At 52.7% G+C, this 20303-nt stretch overlaps 1 non-coding gene across 1 annotated transcript; it reads right to left on the bottom strand.

Moving 5' to 3' along the window:
* Positions 1-8821: 8821 nt before the first annotated feature.
* Positions 8822-8893, bottom strand: TRNAR-UCU. Its single transcript has one exon. It is a non-coding gene; the product is annotated as a tRNA-Arg (tRNA).
* Between the last annotated feature and the right edge of the window lie 11410 nt (positions 8894-20303).

The following is a 20303-nucleotide window of genomic DNA, read 5'->3' as shown; positions in this document are numbered from 1 at the left end:
GGACATTGGCACAGCAAGGGAGGGGTGTGGCAGTGACATCACAAAGGCCTTTGGCAGGACCTCAGCCTATTGGTCCAAGGTGGTGGGGAGGTGGTGACCTCACAGAGAGATGCTGACATCAGCCAGGCAGGACAGGGGCGAGGGGCCAGGGAAACCTCAGAGACCCCTGTGGCTTTGCTTCAGCAAGTCTCCTTCTCCAGGTCTCTCTCTGAGGACTGAGAGAGTATTCGGGTTCACGGACGTGAGCGCCAGGAGGAACCTCTTTCGAGTTTTCTCCTTCCTTTTTAGTGATTTTACTAGAAAACAGCCGTCCCTGTTTAGAAGGTAAGAGCCTCCTGGAGGTCTGAAACCTGTTCAGTCTGATCCATGTGGTGACAGGTCACTTCCCTTCTCTGTACCTCAGGCTCCTCCCCATCTGCCCAATGGGAACAGGGACAGTTCTCGAACTCTGGGCAGTCCTGAGCCTGAGTGAGATAAGGGGCGATAAAGCCCTGTGTGAAGGAGAAAGGGGAGTTTCACGGTGTTTAGCACCAAGGAATTCTAAAGTTTGCTAAAATGTCTAGTCTGTGGAAACAAGAAATGGTCGGGGCCAAGCTTTTTAACCACTGCTTTTTCTAAATCCCGTTCAGGGATGTGAGTCCCTGTCTTTTAGGTACCCGGGGTTCTTTGCCAGCAGGAGAGAAGAGGTTCCTGCCTCCATTTTTGTGGCCTTAACAAACCAGGTGTTGTGCCCCCGTTCTCGTCTGAGATCTCTGAAAAAGAACATCTTCCCATCCATGAACAAGACAGGACCTATCTTTCAAAGGGGAACAAAGAGACCCCTGGGCCTTACAGACTAGCCAGCCTCACTTCCATAGCTGGAGAGATCCTGGAATACATTCTTAAACAATCAGTTTGTCAGCAGCACCTACAGGATAATTTGATTCTTAGGATGAGTGAGCATGGATTTGTCAAGAACAAATCATCCCAAACCCAGCCTCTTTCCTTCTTTGGCAGGGTTCCGGGCCTAGTGGAGGTGGGTAAACAGTAGATGGGATCTATCTTGGGGTCACTAAGGCTTTTGACACAGTCCCGCAGGACATTCTCACAAGCAAACAAGGGAAATGAGGTCTAGATTCAATCAGTATCACGAGGGTGCAGAGCTGGTTGAAAGCCCAGACTCCAAGGGCCCTTCTCCATGGTTGGCTGCCCAACAGAGAGGGGGCACCTCATGGGTCCGGCAGGGATCAGTCCGGGGTCCAGTACTATTCAATAGTTTCATGAATGATTTGGAAAATGGAGTGGAGAGCATGCTTCTAAAATGTGCAAATGACACCAAGCACTTTGGAGCTCAGGACTGGAATTCAAAACGCCCTTAACAAATTGGAGACTTGGTCTTCTTGAGCCAAACCCCATGGCTGGGCCCCTCTCTCTAGACTGGGCTGAAGTGAAACCCCAGAGCCAAACACTCCTCCTCCTGGGCAGTGCGCTCTGACCTTGAATGGTCAGATGCTGCTTAGCGCTGTCAGAGCAGCTTTGGCTGGGGGATTCTCCCAGCACTTTCCAATAGCGGGAAGGTACGAAATCCCCATTTGCCTGCTGGGGAAGGAGCCCTAGAGGGGGGAGCAACTTGCCCAAAGTCCCACCAGAAAAGGAAAACAACCAGCAGTGGAACCAATAGGGGTGTCAGGATCTTGGAGGCACTGTCACCCCCACACTAGGGCGGTGTTATGCACCCCCTGCGGCTGGCCGAGTTTCTCCGTCTCTTGGCAATAAGACAGCCTAGAACCCCAACCAGGGTTATTCTATCTGCTACCCAAGATCCATAAACCTGGAAATCCTGGATGCCCCATCATCTCAGGCATTGGCACCCTGACAGCAGGATTGTCTGGCTATGTAGACGCTCCATCATCATTCCACACAAAGATGGACTACAAGCCGTCAGGAACAGTATCCCCGATAATGTCACAGCTGAACTTTGTGACTTTGTCCTCACCCATAACTATTTCACATTTGGGGACAATGTTTACCTTCAAGTCAGCGGCACTGCTATGGGTACTCACATGGCCCCACACTATGCCAACGTTTTTATGGCTGACTTAGAACAACGCTTCCTCAGCTCTCGTCCCCTAATGCCCCTACTCTACTTGTGCTACACTGATGACATCTTCATCAGCTGGTCCCATGGAAAAGAAAACCCTTGAGGAATTCCACCATGATTTCAACAATTTCCATCCCACCTACAACCTCTGCCTGGACCAATCCACACAAGAGATCCACTTCCTGGACACTACTGTGCTAATCGATGGTCACATAAACACCACCCTATCCCGGAAACATACTGAACGCTGTACTTACCTACATGTCTCCAGCTTTCACCCAGACCACATCACACAATCCATTGTCTACAGCCAAGCTCTAAGATACAACCGCATTTGCTCCAACCCCTCAGACAGAGACAAACACCTACAAGATCTCTATCAAGCGTTCTTACAACTACAGTACCCACCTGCTGAAGTGAAGAAGCAGATTGACAGAGCCAGAAGAGTACCCAGAAGTCACCTACTACAGGACAGGCCCAACAAGGAAAGTAACAGAACCCCACTAGCCGTCACCTTCAGCCCCCAACTAAAACCTCTCCAGTGCATCATCAAGGATCTACAACCCATCCTGAAGGACAATCCCTCACTCTCACAGATCTTGGGAGACAGGTCAGTCCTTGCTTACTGACAGCCACCCAACCTGAAGCAAATACTTACCAGCAACCACACAACAAAAACACTAACCCAGGAACCTATCCTTGCAACAAAACCCATTGCCAAATCTGTCCACATATCTATTCAGGGGACACCATAATAGGACCTAATCACCATCAGCCATGCCATCAGGGGCTCATTCACCTGCACATCTACCAATGTGATATGTGCCATCATGTGCCAGCAATACCCCTCTGCCATGTACATTGGCCAAACCAGAGAGTCTCTACATAAAAGAATAAATGGACACAAATCAGACATCAAGAATTATAACATTCAAACACAGCCAGAGAACACTTCAATCTCCCTGGTCACTCGATTACAGACCTAAAAGTCGCAATATTACAACAAAAAACCTTCAACAACAGACTCCCACGAGAGATGCTGAATTGGAATTAATTTGCAAACTGGACACCATTAAATTAGGCTTGAATAAAGACTGGTAGTGGGTGGGTCATTACACAAAGTCAAACTATTTCCCCATGTTTATTTGTCCCCCTACTGTTACTCACACCTTCTTGTCAACTGTTGGAAATGGGCCATCCTGATTATCACTACAAGTTTTTTTCTCCTGCTGATAATAGCTCACCTTAACTGCTCACTCTCATTATAGTGTGGATGGCAACACCCATTTTTTCATGTTCTCTGTGTATATATATATCTTCCTGCTGTATTTTCCACTGTATGCATCTGATTAAGTGGATTTTAGCCCATGAAAGCTTATGCTCAAATAAGTTTGTTAGTCTCTAAGGTGCCAGAAGTACTCCTCATTATTTTTGCAGATAAATTAATGAAGGTTAAGTCCATTAATGGCTATTAGGCAGCCTGGGTAAGGAATGGTATCGCTAGCCTCTGTTTGTCAGAGGGTGGAGATGGATGGCAGGAGAGAGATCACTTGATCATTACCTGTTAGGTTCAGTCCCTCTGGGGCACCTGGCATTGGCCACTGTTGGCAGATGGGATATGAGGTTGGATGGACCTTTGGTCTGACCCAGTCTGGCCATTCTTATGTTCTTATGAAGGGAGGGGCAGAGCTCTGCAACAGAGTTTCTGTAGTGTAGTGGTTATCACATTTACCTAACACACAAAAGGTCCCTGGTTCAAAACCAGGCAGAAACATGATGGCTTAATTTTTCCCAGCTCCTAGTGGCCTGTCCCTGCTGTTGTAGGAGCAGCAGTGATTTCTATGCTCAATAGGTCTGTTATACTTCCCCCATTCCCATTTTTGTCTCCTCTCCCTCTCTGAATGCCTGTGAAGTGGCTTTCCCCCTCCCCCTCCTGCTCCCTCCTGCAATGCTTGTGGGATGAAGGAGCTGGTTGAACAGCTGGAAGATCAGAAGAGCTCCTAGATAGACAAGGTGTCTGGGACTCTCATTAGGCAGCGATCACACACCCAGAGCAGGGACACTGCATGGACACTGCCCAAGGTGGAGTGTGACCCACCAGATGCAGCCAAGTCATCTCCAGTCGCAGGCCATGAGGAGCAGGTCCTTAAAAGGGGAAGGGGCCCTGTGCTCAGGAGTCACTCACAAGCTTGTACCTCCAGTGAATGCCCTTCGCCCGGACTGCCTGGCCAGTGGTTCGCTGTGTTACATTCCATCGCGCCTCGGGAAGACTTACCTTCATCACACCATCCATCGCGGCGCTGGGGGACACTTACCTGGCAGAATCCTGTGCCTGCCTCTTGGCTTCCCAGGGATGGCTACTTGCAGCCCAGGAGAAGAAGGATGGTTCTGGTGAAAGGAAGACAAGCAAAGCACTGGGAGGAAATTTGGGTGTGGGCGCTGCGCTGGGGGTGGGGGTGGGGTGCAGGAGGGGTGGTGCAGCTCCCAAAGTGACCGGTACACACAACCCTCCGGCAGCAGCTCCTAGATGAGTGGGGCTGGTGAACTCCATGTGCTGCTGTCTGCAGGCGCTGCCTCCAGAGCTCCCATTGGCTACAGTTCCTCGCCAATGGGAGCTGCAGAGTTGGTGCTCGGGGCAGGGGCAGCACGTGGAGACACTCCCCCCACCCCAGGGGATGCTGGGACATGCCAGCCACTTCTGGGAGCGGCACGGAGGGACGGAGGTAGAGTGGGCATGGAGCCACCTTAGTGCTGCTGGCACATCTCTGCACATGCATTGGGGAGGGGAGCAGAGGGCCTCCATGTGCTGCCTGGGGTAGGGGCAGAGCACGGAGCTGCCTCCCCTCCCCCGGGTCTATTACAGGAGTGGTGGGTGGAGTCTATTGGCCTGCAAGGTGCAGCAGGTCAGACTAGATGATCACACTGGTCCCTTCTGACCTTAAAGGCTCTGAGTCTAAAAGGGAGAGGGAAGTAAAGGATTTTTTTTTAAAAAAAGTAAACCAAGCATTGTAATACCAGGATGACTCCAACTGCTCATTATATAGTCCCACCCCTTTCTTTCTCCACTGGGTGTTTAATGACCTGTTGGGATTTGGGACACTGATTCTCTTATTCCATTGATAAACTGAAACAACGTGACTGAAATTAAACCGGAGTACTTGTGGCACCTTAAAGACTAACAAATTTATTGTAGCATGAGCTTTCGTGAGCTAAAGCTCACTTCTTCGGATGCATAGAATGGAACACACAGACAGGGGATATTTATACATACAGAGAACATGAAAAGGTGGAAGTATGCATACCAACAGGCAGAGTCTAATCAATTGGAGATGAGCTATCGTTAGCAGGAGGAAAAAAAACTTTTTGAAGTGATAATTAAGATGGCCCATAGAAGGTGTGAGGAGAACTTAACATAGGGAAATAGAATCAATTGGTGTAATGACCCAACCATTCCCAGTCTTTATTTAGACCACAGTTAATGGTATCTAGTTTGCATATTAATTCAAGTTCAGCAGTCTCTCTTTGGAGTCTGTTTTTGAAGTTTTTTTGTTGCAAAATTGCCACCTTCAAGTCTGTCACTGAGTGGTTAGGAAGGTTGAAGTGTTCTCCCACTGGTTTTTGAATGTTATGATTCCTGATGTCAGATTTGTGTCCATTTATTCTTTTGCGTAGAGACTGTCCGGTTTGGCCAATGTACATGGCAGAGGGGCAGTGCTGGCACATGATGGCATATATCACGTTGGTAGATGTGCAGGTGTACGAGCCCCTGATGGTGTGTCTGATGTGATTAGGTCCTGTGATGGTGTCACTTGAATGGATATGTGGACAGAGCTGGCATCGGGCTTTATTGCAAGGATAGGTTCCTGGGTTAGTGTTTATGTTGTATGGTGTGCGGTTGCTGGTGAGTATTTGCTTCAGGTTGGGAGGCTGTCTATAAGCAAGGACTGGCCTGTCTCCCAAGATCTGTGAGAGTGAGGATCATCTTTAAGGATAGGTTGTAAATCTTTGATGATGCGCTGGAGAGGTTTTAGTTGGGGCTGTAGGTGATGGCTAGTGGTGTTCTGTTATTTTCTTTTTTAGGCCTGTCCTGTAGTAGGTGGCTTCTGGGTACTCTTCTGGCTCTGTCAATCTGTTTTTTCACTTCAGCAGGTGGGTATTGTAGGTTTAAGAATGCTTGATAGAGATCTTGTAGGTGTTTATCTCTGTCCGAGGGATTGGAGCAAATACGGTTGTATCTTAGAGCTTGGCTGTAGACAATGGATCGTGTGGTGTGTCCGGGATGGAAGCTGGAGGCATGTAAGTAAGTATAGCGGTCAGTGGGTTTCCGGTATAGGGTGGTATTTATGTGACCATCGTTTATTAGCACAGTAGTGTCTAGGAAATGGACCGCTTGTGTGGATTGGTCTAGGCTGAGGTTGATGGTGGGATGGAAATTGTTAAAATCTCGGTGGAATTCCTCGAGGGCTTCTTTTCCATGAGTCCAGATGATGAAGATGTCATCAATGTAGCGCAAGTAGAGTAGGGGTGTTAGGGAACGAGAGTTAAGGAAGCGTTGTTCTAAGTCAGCCATAAAGATGTTGGCATACTGAGGGGCCATGCGGGTACCCATAGCAGTGCCACTGACTTGAAGATATATATTGTCCCCAAATGTGAAATAGTTGTGGGTGAGGACAAAGTCACAAAGTTCAGCCACCAGGTTAGCCGTGATATTATCGTGGAGTCTGTTCCTGATGGCTTGTAGTCCATCTTCGTGTGGAATGTTAGTGTAGAGGGCTTCCACATCCATAGTGGCCAGAATGGTGTTTTCTGGAAGATCATTGATGGATTGTAGTTTCCTCAGGAAGTCAGTGGTGTCTCGAAGATAGCTGGGAGTGCTGGTAGCATAGGGCCTGAGGAGAGAGTCCACATAGCCAGACAATCCTGCTGTTAAAGTACCAATGCTTGAGATGATGGGGCGTCCAGGATTTCCAGGTTTATGGATCTTGGGTAGCAAATAGAATACACCTGGTCGGGGTTCCAGGCATGTGTCTGTATAGATCTGTTCCTGTGCTTTCTCAGGAGTTTTTTGAGCAGATGGTGTAGTTTCTTTTGGTAATCATCAGTGGGATCAGAGGGTAATGGCTTGTAGAATGTGGAGTTAGAGAGTTGTCTGGCAGCCTCTTGTTCATATTCCGACCTATTCATGATGACGACAGCACCTCCTTTGTCAGCCTGTTTGATTATGATGTCAGAGTTGTTCTTGAGGCTGTTGATGGCATTGTGTTCAGCACGGCTTAGGTTATGGGGCAAGTGATGTTGCTTTTCCACAATTTCAGCCCGTGCACGGTGACGGAAGCAATCTATGTAGAAGTCTAGTCTGTTGTTCCGACCCTCTGAGGAGTCCATGTAGAATCCTTTTTATTATAGCGGTGGTAGGAAGGATTCTGTGGGTTCGTATGTAGTTCAGAGGTGTGTTGGAAGTATTCTTTGAGTCGGAGACGGCGAAAGTAGGATTCTAGGTCACCGCAAAACTGTATCATATTCGTGGATCTGGAAGGACAAAAGGAGAGTCCCCGAGATAGGATAGATTCTTCTGCTGGGCTAAGAGAATAGCTGGAAAGATTAACAATATTGTTGGGTGGGTTAAGGGAGCTATTGTTGTGGCTCCTTGTGCCATGTAGCAGTTTAGACAGTTTAGTGTCCTTTTTCTTTTGTAGAGAAGCAAAGTTTTTGTTGTAAATGGCTTGTCTAGTTTTTGTAAAGTTTGTCCATGAGGAAGTTTGTGTAGAAGGTTGGTTTTTCATCAGAATATCTAGTTTAGAGAGTTCAGATTTACAACCTATCCTTAAAGATGATCCCTCACTCTCACAGATCTTGGGAGACAGGCCAGTCCTTGCTTATAGACAGCCTCCCAACCTGAAGCAAATACTCACCAGCAACCGCACACCATACAACATAAACACTAACCCAGGAACCTATCCTTGCAATAAAGCCCGATGCCAGCTCTGTCCACATATCCATTCAAGTGACACCATCACAGGACCTAATCACATCAGACACACCATCAGGGGCTCGTACACCTGCACATCTACCAACGTGATATATGCCATCATGTGCCAGCACTGCCCCTCTGCCATGTACATTGGCCAAACCGGACAGTCTCTACGCAAAAGAATAAATGGACACAAATCTGACATCAGGAATCATAACATTCAAAAACCAGTGGGAGAACACTTCAACCTTCCTAACCACTCAGTGACAGACTTGAAGGTGGCAATTTTGCAACAAAAAAACTTCAAAAACAGACTCCAAAGAGAGACTGCTGAACTTGAATTAATATGCAAACTAGATACCATTAACTGTGGTCTAAATAAAGACTGGGAATGGTTGGGTCATTACACCAATTGATTCTATTTCCCTATGTTAAGTTCTCCTCACACCTTCTATGGGCCATCTTAATTATCACTTCAAAAAGTTTTTTTTCCTCCTGCTAACGATAGCTCATCTCCAATTGATTAGACTCTGCCTGTTGGTATGCATACTTCCACCTTTTCATGTTCTCTGTATGTATAAATATCCCCTGTCTGTGTGTTCCATTCTATGCATCCGAAGAAGTGAGCTTTAGCTCACGAAAGCTCATGCTACAATAAATTTGTTAGTCTTTAAGGTGCCACAAGTACTCCTGTTTTTTTTGCGGATACAGACTAACACGGCTGCTACTCTGAAACCTGAAATTAAACCAATTCCCAGTGGAGGAATCATCACATTGGCTGGGACTCAAACCCAGATCAACTGCTTAGAAGGCAGCTATGCTCACCACTATACCACCAATGCATCGGGTGAAAGTCTCTGATTCTTCACACTTGGTGTTTGGTCACCTTACTTCTCAGCATGAGGCAAATGTCTCTGTGGTCTCTGCCGTTCATGGTGGGGAGTTTCCCCACTGATAACAGTTCTTGCTGGGTCGGGGAGGGGAGAGAGAAGAGGCGTTTATTCTGTTTCATTCCTCTCCATTTTCTGTTCCTCCCCGTCCTTTCCAGGGTCCTCCCTTCCATTTCAGACTGTGCAGTGACACCCTCCCCGCACCTAGGACTCTCGAGCCTCTGAAGCAGCACAATCCCATGAGATCCTCAGTGACCAAGGGTCTTTTCCAACTTCCAGGAGATCCAGCTTGAGTCTAAAGGAAGCTCTGTTCCTTCCTGGGGATCCTCTCTCCCTTCATGGAGATCAAGGTCATGAAGCCTCTGCCTTGCCTCCTGGGTCTGAATTAATGTCCCATTTCCCACTATCTGCTCGAAAGAAACAAATGTTTCTAACCCAGGTGAGCGGCGTTAATTCAGCTGGAATCCTTCACCCACATTCCTTAGGAGATACAGACTCTCTGTGACACAGACTGACTGGGGTTCATCTCTGCATGTCCCCAATGGGGAAGGAAAGACACTGAGGGGGAAGGAAGAAGATGGGCAGAAGGAGTCAAATGGGGCTAGACCAGAATAGGACATTTTCTGCCTGTTAAAATGTACTAGACTCTAATTGCTGAAAACAAAACAAAAACCCACCAGCTTCTGTTTGAACCATCAGCTTTTCACAGAGCAGCCAAAGTGGTGAAGCACAGACACGCATAACCACCTACAGCCCAAGTTTGTCTAAGCAGCACCTATAGTGGCTCATGCAGGGGGAAATACAGCTGTGGGTGTGAGTTCAGGCCTCACCCAGAGCATTGGTTTTCATTAGCCACGGAGCTTCCCCTACTTACTTTGCCCAATTCACATGGAAAGTGCCATAGGAGGGTGATGAGAGATAATTCTAAACTCTGAAATGCGGAGGTTGGCCCAGAGATTGGGATAAGGGGTTTGAAGAGAAAAAGCTCTAAGGCCTTGTCTACACTACAAGACTATTTCGAATCAACTTAGTTCGAATTTGTGGATTCGACCTTATGAAGTCGAATTTGTGTATCCATACTAAATACACTAATTCGAATTTCTGAGTCCACATTCACGGGGCCAGCGTCGACTTTGGAAGCAGTGCACTGTGGGAAGCTATCCCGCAGTCCCCGCTGCCCATTGGAATGCTGGGTAGAGCCCCCAATGCCTGCTGGGGGGAGAAATGTGTTGAGGGTGGTTTTGGGTAAGTGTCGTCATTGAACCGTCAATCACAACCTCCCTCCCTCCCTCCTTGAAAGCGCCTGCGGGCAATCTGTTTGTGCACTTTTCTGGTCAGTGACAGCGCGGACGCCACAGCACTGCAAGCATGGAGCCCGCTGCGATCATCGCCGTTTTCTCCTCCTCGCACTTTATCGTCCACCTCTTCCACAGTCAGCTGCTGAGAAATTGGACTACTTTTCAATGGTGCTGCAAGCACTGGGGGACCATAGGGGACGTTTTACAAACATCAACGTCGGGTGGCCGGGCAAGGTTCATGATGCGTGTGTTTTCAGGAACTGTGGGCTGCTCAGATGCCTGCAGGAAGGTAGTTTCTTCCCGGACCACGAAATAACTGTTGTGGATGTGCAGATGCCTATAGTCATCCTCGGGGACCCAGCCTGCCCGCTAATGCACTTGCTCATGAAGCCCTATACAGGCGCCTGGGACAGCGACAAGGAACTCTTCAAATACCAGCGAGCAGCGAGCAGCGTGACCTGTGACTGTTCAGTTTCTTTACAGAGAAGCTGAACCTGCCCCTGTTTCTTTACCCAGTTACTGTTGACTCTCCTCTTCGGTTACATACCCGTTCACCTTACCCCCACTTCCAGCACACGTGTAAAAATAAAATACATGTCCCATTATTACTTAACAAAGGTTTCTTTATTCATGACTTTTCGTGAAAGGGTTGAAACTGGGACGCAGGCTGTGCTGGGTAGGGTGTGCGGTGATGTAAAGACCGCCTCTAAACTCAAGGAATGACAGGCTCCTGCTCCTAGAGCAGTCCGCAGTGCCGAATGCTTCTTTCAACGGAGCCTGCCATCCTCTTTATGGAATTCTGTGTGCGGGCGGATATGTGACCTTGTGCTGGAGGAGGACGGATACAGATTCCTCAGCTGTGTGACTCAGCGGTCCAGGACAAGGACCGCTGTATAAGATCTGTAACCGCCTCCCCGCTGCAAAGTCACATCTCCCCACCCACACAGATCCTGGAAACCACCTCCAAAACCGACCAGGGTGCCTACTGACTGCACCGTGTGTGTGACCTGCTGCTGATCCTGCCCCCGTGTCTGTACCCTGGGAAAGGTGACTGGCCTATGCACTTCCCCCCCCCCTGCCCCACGCCCCCCATTCCAACACAGTCTCCCTTGAAAAACATAACGGAAACAGTAATTAAAAGCAAAGCATTTTATTAATTAAGTAGACATGTAGGGGATGGGACTGGGATTGGGACTACTGTGAGTCTGGAAGTGAAGGACTTCGGCAAATGTAGGGTATGAGAGCTTTTGGGTACTTGAGCACTGTGCTGTGGTGCAGTGACAGTATTCACGTCCCCGGCCGCCCCTCCTCCTGATTATTTTCGGTGAGGGGGGTATGGGACTTTGTGGCAGGGGAGTGCGGTTGCAGATACACTGCAGGGTGTCTCTGTCCTCCTGCGGTCCTGCAGAACATCCACAAGGCGCCTGAGCGTGTCCGTTTGCTCCCTCATTAGTCCAAGCAGCGTTTCAGTCGCCTGCTTGTCTTCCTCACGCCTCCTCTCCTCCCGTTCGCTGTGTGAGCGCTGGTACAGAGAGACGGTCTCCCTCCACTGGCTCTGTTGGTCCGCCTCTGCTAGGTAGCAGCCCATACGTTCCTCGAACATCTTGTCCCTTGTCTTTTTCTTTCGCCGCCTAATCTTTGCCAGCCTCTGCAAGGGGGATGCTGTGGCAGGTCTGGAGACAGTGGAAGCCGAGCCGCGGGACCAGCGAACCGTCCGCAGTCATGCCTGCGGCAGGTCCGGTCGTCCCGGGGCTCCGGTGGACCTCCCGCAGGCATGACTGCGGCAGGTCCACCGGCCCAGCCTGCCGCCCCCCTGGGAAAGGGCCGCCCCAGGCGGGTGCTTGCCCCGCTGGGCTCTAGAGCCGCCCCTGATTCCACTGAAACCTTCTCTCCTGCAATGGCAATGGTCAGACAGAGGGAATGCATCCACCTTCCCCCTGGCAGTGAGATATTCACTCTCCTCTTCATGCTGCTGTTGTTATTCCATGAGTCATCAAGGGTGGAATAAAAAGTTGAGTTTACTCCAGGGTGAGGAAAGAAAGGAGCCACCAACGCCCTCAAAAATCTCAGTGCCCTGTATCTTTGCATCAATTATCTGATCATTGGGTTGATGGTGATAAACAAGTGATTCTCATAAGGCTTCCTCCCTCCTCCCAAGAGCCGTGCGGAGCGAGGGTGGGCAGGAATCCACTTTAGTCCCGCTGTGCTGCCGGTAGTGGTGGCAGGCGCCCCCGGGTCCTTTCAAATCGCCCGGGGCCAGCTGCTCAGGCTTTCTGACTTCCTGATGGGGAAGCAAAGGGAAGGCACATGTGCCCCTCATGAGCAGTTCTGGGGAGTCTTTTTGGGGCTCCTGAAGTAGGCAGCAGAGAGGTGCAGCCCCACCACCAAGTCTGTTTCACTGGAGGAGAGTGGGGGCTGCAGGGTGATCTCCCACCTCCGTGCATCCAGCAGCCTGTGCTCCCCCCTGCAATGCTGGAGCCTCTACATTTATTTATTGACAAATAAAATGTGCAGAATTTTAAAATATTGTGCACAGAATTTTTTTGGTGCAGAATCTCCTCAGGAGTGAGACTGACTCAGGGAACCTCCTTGGATTGTCACTGCTTGGTGAACCACTCAGCCACCACACCAATGCACAGAGAGTGCCAAGCCCCACTGCTATGTGGGGCTGGGGGCTGGGGTCGGGTCATACACATTCAGACTGTGCGCTCCCCCCGCTACAAACCGCTGCTGATTTCCCAGTTAGGACATTAGCTGTTACCGATAAGGTTTGTCTGTGTTGTTGTTTTTTATCTCATTGTTAGGTGTAAGAAGTATAAACTGTTCAATAGGTTCCATTAGTTGGTTAATAAGATGTTTATGAAGTAAATCACTGGCTTTAAAATAAGATCCAATCTGGAGCATATGAACTATTGACCCCTGGACTCCAGCTCTGAGAGGGGACTTGTTTACCATCAGGGGACAGGCTCAAACCAGTCCAAACCGGTTTTTCCCGCCAAAACCAGCCCTCAGCGTTCCATCTCCTCAGCACTTTTCCCGCCACAGAAGTGATATAAGGACGTGCTCAGCGCCTGCGCGGGGCCGCCCCCCCCAGCGACGGCCCCTCCACGGTCGGGTCTTCCCAGCGCTCCCGAGCCGGAGAGCGACGAGCCCCCTCGGTCCCGCCGTGAGACTGAGGCACAGGAGGCCTGTCACCCCCATTCCTGCCGTCCTGCATCCCTGGTGTCCAGCCTCCCACGGAGCCCCCGGGGAGTGAGAGACCCCGCGGGGGGCACTGGGGCAGGGCAGGAAAGTGACTCTGCCCCGGGGAACCTGGGAGAAGCCTCAGAGCTGCCTCAGCCCCAGTGGGATTTGGGGGGCAGAGACTGGGGCCTGGCAGAGGGGGGGATCCCCTGTGATGTGGGGGGAGATGGGGGGTGTCAGGCAGGGAGGGGAGAAGCTGGAGCTGGGGGGGGAAGGTCAGTGGGACGCGGGGGGGGGAAGGTCAGTGGGACGCGGGGGGGGTGTTGAACTGTCTCTGGGCAGCCAGGAAATTCCCGGGGGGGGGGAGTGGCGGGCGGGCGAAGGGGGGAGGTGAGTTAATTGGATCCTGTCCCTGTTTGTGTCACTTGCCTCTCGCCCCGATACAAATTCTCTCTAGTCCTGCCTTTTCTCTCAGTGTCTCACACGGGCTATAAAATCTGGGGTGATTCCCCATCCTCCAATGATCAGCTCTCCCGTCTCCCCCGATTTCCCCCGTTCTCCCCATGAGTCTCAAACGTCAGTTTAAAATCTTCTCTAGTGAGGGGCATTTTCCCACCCATTTTATCTGCAGTGATTTGTCCTTGTGTAGGTGGGAAATTGTCGCCCTGAGTCATTCCCCAGCACGTGGCTGCCCCTGGAGTGGGGGTGGGATGGCTCAGTGGTTGGAGCACTGGCCTGCTAAACCCAGGGCTGGGAGCTGACTCCTTGCGGGGGCCATTTGGGGATTTAGTTGGGATTGGTCCTGCTTTGAGCAGGGGGTTGGACTAGACACCTCCTGAGGTCCCTTCCAGCCCTGATATTCTAGGAGGTGCCGGGTCTCTGCCAGGGCAGGGCAGGGGCAGGGGAGCTGGAGCCGGGTCGCTTGGATGGGCTCTGGCGGGAAGGTGCAATTCCTCCTCCCGGCCGCCGGGGGCGCTGCGCTGCAGGAGCCACGTGAGCTGCCTCCTGGCCCTGCTGCTGCTCCTGCTCTTGGAGCTCTGGCCCTGGGGCCTGCTGCTGCCTGGTGGGTGCCCGGCTGCCTCCTGCTGCTCCCAGCCCTGCCCCCGGTGTGAGTGTCTGCGCCCTCCCCGCCCAGAGCCCCCTGCCTGCAGCCCCGCCGCAGCCAGCCCCTGAAACCCCTCCCCAGCCCCTGTCTGCACCCCTGCCCTGCCACCCTCATTGCACCCCTGCCCTGCCACCCCATTGCACCCCTGCCCTGCCCCAGCCCCTGTCTGCACCCCTGCCCTGCCACCCCCATTGCACCCCTGCCCTGCCCCCATTGCACCCCTGCCCTGCCACCCCATTGCACCCCTGCCCCCAGCCCCTGTCTGCACCCCTGCCCTGACACCCCCATTGTACCCCTGCCCTGCCCCAGCCCCTGTCTGCACCCCTGCCCTGCCACCCCCATTGCACCCCTGCCCTGCCCCCAGCCACCTGTCTGCACCCCTGCCCTGCCACCCCATTGCACCCCTGCCCCAGCCCCTGTCTGCACCCCATGCCCCAGCCCCTGTCTGCACCCCTGCCCTGCCCCCAGCCCCTGTCTGCACCCCTGCCCTGCCACCCCCATTGTACCCCTGCCCTGCCCCCAGCCCCTGTCTGCACCCCTGCCCTGCCACCCCCATTGTACCCCTGCCCTGCTCCCAGCCCCTGTCTGCACCCCTGCCCTGACACCCCCATTGTACCCCTGCCCTGCCCCCAGCCCCTGTCTGCACCCCTGCCCTGCCACCCCCATTGCACCCCTGCCCTGCCCCCAGCCACCTGTCTGCACCCCTGCCCTGCCACCCCATTGCACCCCTGCCCCAGCCCCTGTCTGCACCCCATGCCCCAGCCCCTGTCTGCACCCCTGCCCTGCCCCCAGCCCCTGTCTGCACCCCTGCCCTGCCACCCCATTGCACCCCCTGCCCTGCCCCTGTCTGCACCCCTGCCCTGCCACCCCATTGCACCCCTGCCCCCAGCCCCTGTCTGCACCCCTGTCCTGCCACCCCCATTGCACCCCTGCCCTGCCCCAGCCCCTGTCTGCACCCCTGCCCTGCCCCCATTGCACCCCTGCCCCAGCCCGTCACCAGCCCCAGCCCCTGTCTGCACCCCTGCCCTGCCATCCCCATTGCACCCCTGCTCTGCCACCCTCCCTGCCCCCAGCCAGCCCCTGTCTGCACCCCTGCCCTGCCACCCTCCCTGCCCCAGCCCCTGTCTGCGCCCCTGCCTGCCCCACCCCTGTCTGCACCCCTGCCGTGCCACCCCCTTGCACCCCCTGCCTGCAGCCAGCCCCTGTCTACAGCCACCTCCTGCTCCCAGCTGCTCCCCCTGTGTGAGTGTCTGCACCACCCAGCTCCTCCCTGCCCACAGCTTCCCCTGCCACCCTCCCCACCCGCAGCCTCTGCCGCCCCCGCCTCCAGCCAGCCCCTGTCTGCACCCCCTGGCCACAGCCAGCCCCTGCCATCCATCCGGCCACAGCCCCTGCCACAGCCCCTGCCACCCCCTTGCCTCCTGCCACAGTCCCTGCCCCTTGCTATCCCCCGACCCCTGCCACAGCCCCTTTCCCTGTCACAGCCTGTCTGCACCACCTGCCCACAGCCAGCTCCTGTTGCAGCCAGCCCGTGTCACACTCCCTGCCTCCAGCGAGCCCTGCCCCACGCCCCTGTCTGCAGCCAGCCCCACATCCACTGGTGCCCTGCAGTTCCCAGGGCACTAACCCTGCACACCTGCTTCAATGGGGGGGGGGGGGGCAGGGAGCAGCTGGGACCCACACCTGTGCCCACCCGAGGGTGACCAGACAGCGAGTGTGAAAAATCAGGACAGGGGGTGAGGGGTAATAGGATCCTATATAAGAAAAAGACCCCAAAATTGAGACTGTCCCAATAAAATTGGGACATGTGGTCACCCTAGCACACCCCAGGGAGTGGCGGGGACCCACACATGGGAAATGGAGCTCAGTTCTAGTTCAGGCCCATCTTTGTAAAAAAGAACTGTAGGTCGGGTTAACATACATCTGTATTTTCCCAATGATGTCAGGCTTTTAGGTTTTTAAATCGCTGTCTGGGTGGTAAATTTTAAAAATTCTTCCCGGGAAAATACGGACGTATGGTAACCCTATTGGTACAAAAAATCCATCCTGTGGCACATCTCTTCAATCAGAACTTTTTATAGGGAACCGGTTGTTAAGATTTTCACAGCTCATCACTGGAAGGGAGGCGCACGTGTCCCCCGTGGGGACTGCCCAGACCCCGTTTCCCAATCCCAGTTGTTGCCCCCTAACTACCAACACAGTTGCCCCCAACCATCCGTTGCCAGTCACCCGCCCATCCCCCACTGCTGCCCCCTTCCTTTATCCAGGGACCTTTCAGCTCCCCCTCCCGCTCCCTTTTAATCAGCTCCTCAAAGGGCTCCCTGCTGCCCATGGGAATGGTGGGGGTGGGGCAACCATCACTTTGTGTTTATGTATTGGACAGTCGTATAAAATCCAGTCCAACAGTCCCCCTTTTCCACTAGTTCGTTAACAGCAATATAAAATCCCCATAGGTCTTGGTGTTTTTCTCTCATGTTATCAAATACGCAGTTTGAAATACCCTAAACATTTGCCTCACTTGTCTCTAGTTGTCTGTTTCTAATTGAATATGCCCTGAGATTTCCCCCTGTCTCTCTAGTTATAAAATACCAAGAAAATCTCAGATTTACACCTTTTCTCATCTTCTTGAACCTGGATATAAAATGTTTGCAAATGTTGCCCATTTTCTCTTTATTCATTTATCAAATATTGATGTGAAACACTCAGATTTTACCTCCTATCAACAACTGATATAAAATCCCTCTGATTTTCCACTTTCCTCTCTATAATTTGCAAAATGGATCCAAAATCTCTCAGATTTCCACCCTTTCTCTTTCATTTCTGAACGTTGCTCTCAAAGCTCAGGTTTTGCCTCTTTCTATGTCATCATCAAATGTCAGTTAAAAATCCTCTCGGGTTTGGGGCTGTTCCCCATATTTCTAAATCCCAGCAACTTTTTCCTTCGAGGGAACCTGTTGCCCTGAGTTCTTCTCCATCCTGGATGTTGTAGGGGCTTAAATTGCCCAGAGATCATCTTTCCTGACTCCTTTGTGAATCATTTGTTCCCTCCTTTACCTCTGTTAAAATGTTTGCGGAAGAAAGAGACCAGACAGATATTTAATACCCATCAAAGCCAGAGGCCTCCCCCTGTTTGGGAATCAGTGGTTCCCAACCGGTAACAGAAGAGTTGGCTGGACCCTTTTCTTTTCTCCAGCTGGCACGGGATGAGGAGGTCACTCTGAGTGCAGTGTGCGTCCAGAAGTATCCCAAACCCCATGACAAATGGTCTCTGTGAGGGGTTGCTTCCCACAGTGCTAAGATGTAGCCACCTCTGGGGTGGATCCATGGTGGCCATTATTTGCTAGTGACAGGCCATGGACATTTCTTACCTATTTTGTCCCTCCAGGCCTTCCATTCTCCTGTTCAAGAGACATCCCCCAGGGCTCCCTCTGCCTGTGTGACTGGCCAGCAGGGGGCGGTGGTCACTTTCTATCCACTTCTCAGGCACTGTGAGGTAACAGTGTTGCTGGGTGGGGGTGGGGCTGTGGGGGGAGATAGCAGCTGAAGGGGGATTGTGGTGGGGGGAGGCCTCTGGGTGGCTGGGCAGGGGGTACCCTAGTGAGGTTGGTGGGTTCTGGAGATTTGGGGTTTCAGGGGGTGGTTGTGATGTGCCCAGCCCTGAGGCTGTGGGTCCTGGAGGTGGGTATCGCTGGGGGCCTGGTGGCTGCAGAACAGCCGGGGTGGGCGTCTCTTGGGGAGGCGGGACAGGGGGTCAGAGGGAGCCTGGTGCTGTGCCAGGGGCTCTGTCTGGGCTTCCCCTGCAGACTCCTGGGATCGCTGCCGTGCCCAGTGCACAGAGTGTGTGTGGGAGAATCCCCGGTGCTAGGCCAGGGGGTGCCCCTGTAAAGCACCAGGGGATCCCGCAGGGGGGAGGAGGGGGTGCCAGGCAAAGGGCAGGGCAGATCCTGCTGGAGGGCGGGGATGGATCCTAGGCAGGCAGTGAGGGACTGAGTTCCCAGTGGGGGTCCCTTTTGGGGGGTCTCTGGCTGTTGGGGTCTCTTGGTGGGGGGAACCCTTTGGGATTCCCAACCTGGCAATGAAGATCTGGTGGGGTTCTCTGGCCGGTGGGGCTCTGAGGGGTATCTGAGGTCCCTGGCCAGGGACTCTGGGGGCTGGGTCCCAGGGAGTATCTGGGCGGGGGGGATTGGCTGGGGCTCTGGGGGCTGCTCCTGACCTTGCTGCTTCTCCGTGATTAGCTTATGCCAGAATCCTGGCTCCAAGCACTGCCCGACATTCCCCGGCCAGGCCCAGTCACTGTGATAGCTTTCTAGCCACTTATCAAACACTGTGAGGTGAAATCACAGATTTTTGCTTTTCTCCCCTCTTGAAAACTGCAGGAACTTCCAGTTCCATTGTCCTAGATTGTCCAGTCCTTGTCCTGGATCTGGGGGTGAGGGAGGTGGGAGGGGGGTCAGCACTGCCGCACAATGGTCTCTTCCACAGCATTCTGGACTCATTCTTTCTGAAATCTGGATTCATTAAGAGAAATGTTAATCCAGAGTCACTGTATGGAAAGACAAGGAGTGACTCCGGATGGACAGTGGGGCAAATGAGATCAGCAATTCTCCCTGTGAGGAGGGGCTCTCATTAGCTGCTCTCCCCAGAGAGCTAAAGGAGGGAAGCTGCTCAGACGCTCTGTCCCTCTCTGCTCAGGATATTGGGGTTCAGCTTCCTGGGTCAGACGCTGCAGCCTCCATTGTGATCTGGGAGACCAGGCTTAGCAGCTGCTGCTCCCCCAGCGGGGTTCTGTGCTGGGAAGTGACCTGAATTAAAGTTGCTTCTCTGCCCGGCCCAGGGGATGACTTTCTCCAGCTGGTCCTAGCCCCCTAGGGCAGCCCTGGGACCTGTTAATACTAAATTCTGAGCCAAGTCTCCAGGTAACTGAAAGACCTCAGGGAAAGTGCTGGGGTCTGGCAAGAAAGTAACTCTGCACAAACAGCCCCTCCTCATTTCTCCTCCCATTAGCAATTGCCAGGAGAAAATCCAGCCCTGGGAGAGCAAAGCCCCCAGGAATGGGACTTTCCCAGCCAGAGGGGCAGGGAGAGAGGACAGGGGAAGGAGAGACTGAAAGGGGCAGTGGTAGAAATGAGTGGGGAGAGATTTCCAGCTCTCTAGTCCACCCAGACACATGTATTGCTGCATCCCTGGGCAGAACCATTTTCCAGAGAACAAAACAAGGATCAGAGAGAGGAAAAGCCAGTTCCTGACTCCATATTCCCCCTGCTGGGATGTGGCTGCCGTGGGGTCAGTGTCCGAGGGATCCCGCACAGTGACTCCTTTGGTTCTGCTCTTTTCTAGCCTTGTGTTCAGAGACTTTGTTACAGGGTGAGGGGACGGAGAAGGGAGGTTAAAAATGTCTCTGTGGGCTTAGCCTGGCAGGAGGGGCCAGGTCTACATTGTAATAAACAGATTGAGCATTTCCCAGCATGGCAGACTCTAGGGTGTCTGTCTGCAGGGAAAGGGCCTGGGGGAATTCTGATGTGAAATTAACTAAAACCGGTTCTGAAACGCCCACAACTGCCCTTCTCCCCCAGACAGGCTGCAGAATGACGTCCATATTTTGCTCCAGCTCATCCCAGCCTGGCGTGGGACAGGGAAGAGAAATGGCTGCAGTGGAGCCAACTCAGGTAGGGATTATCGGGGGCTTGCTGGTGGGTTCCTGCTGGAGGAGAGGGAGAGCAAATACACCGGAGATGGGAAGGTTTGCACAGTCTGGTCTGGAGGTTGGAGCGGGGCA

This window comes from Mauremys reevesii, linkage group 14 (assembly GCF_016161935.1).
Source record: "Mauremys reevesii isolate NIE-2019 linkage group 14, ASM1616193v1, whole genome shotgun sequence".
In the NCBI taxonomy this organism is placed as follows: domain Eukaryota; kingdom Metazoa; phylum Chordata; order Testudines; family Geoemydidae; genus Mauremys; species Mauremys reevesii.
The sequence above is the reverse complement of the archived record's forward strand: the minus strand, read 5'-3'. Positions and strand labels throughout refer to the sequence as shown.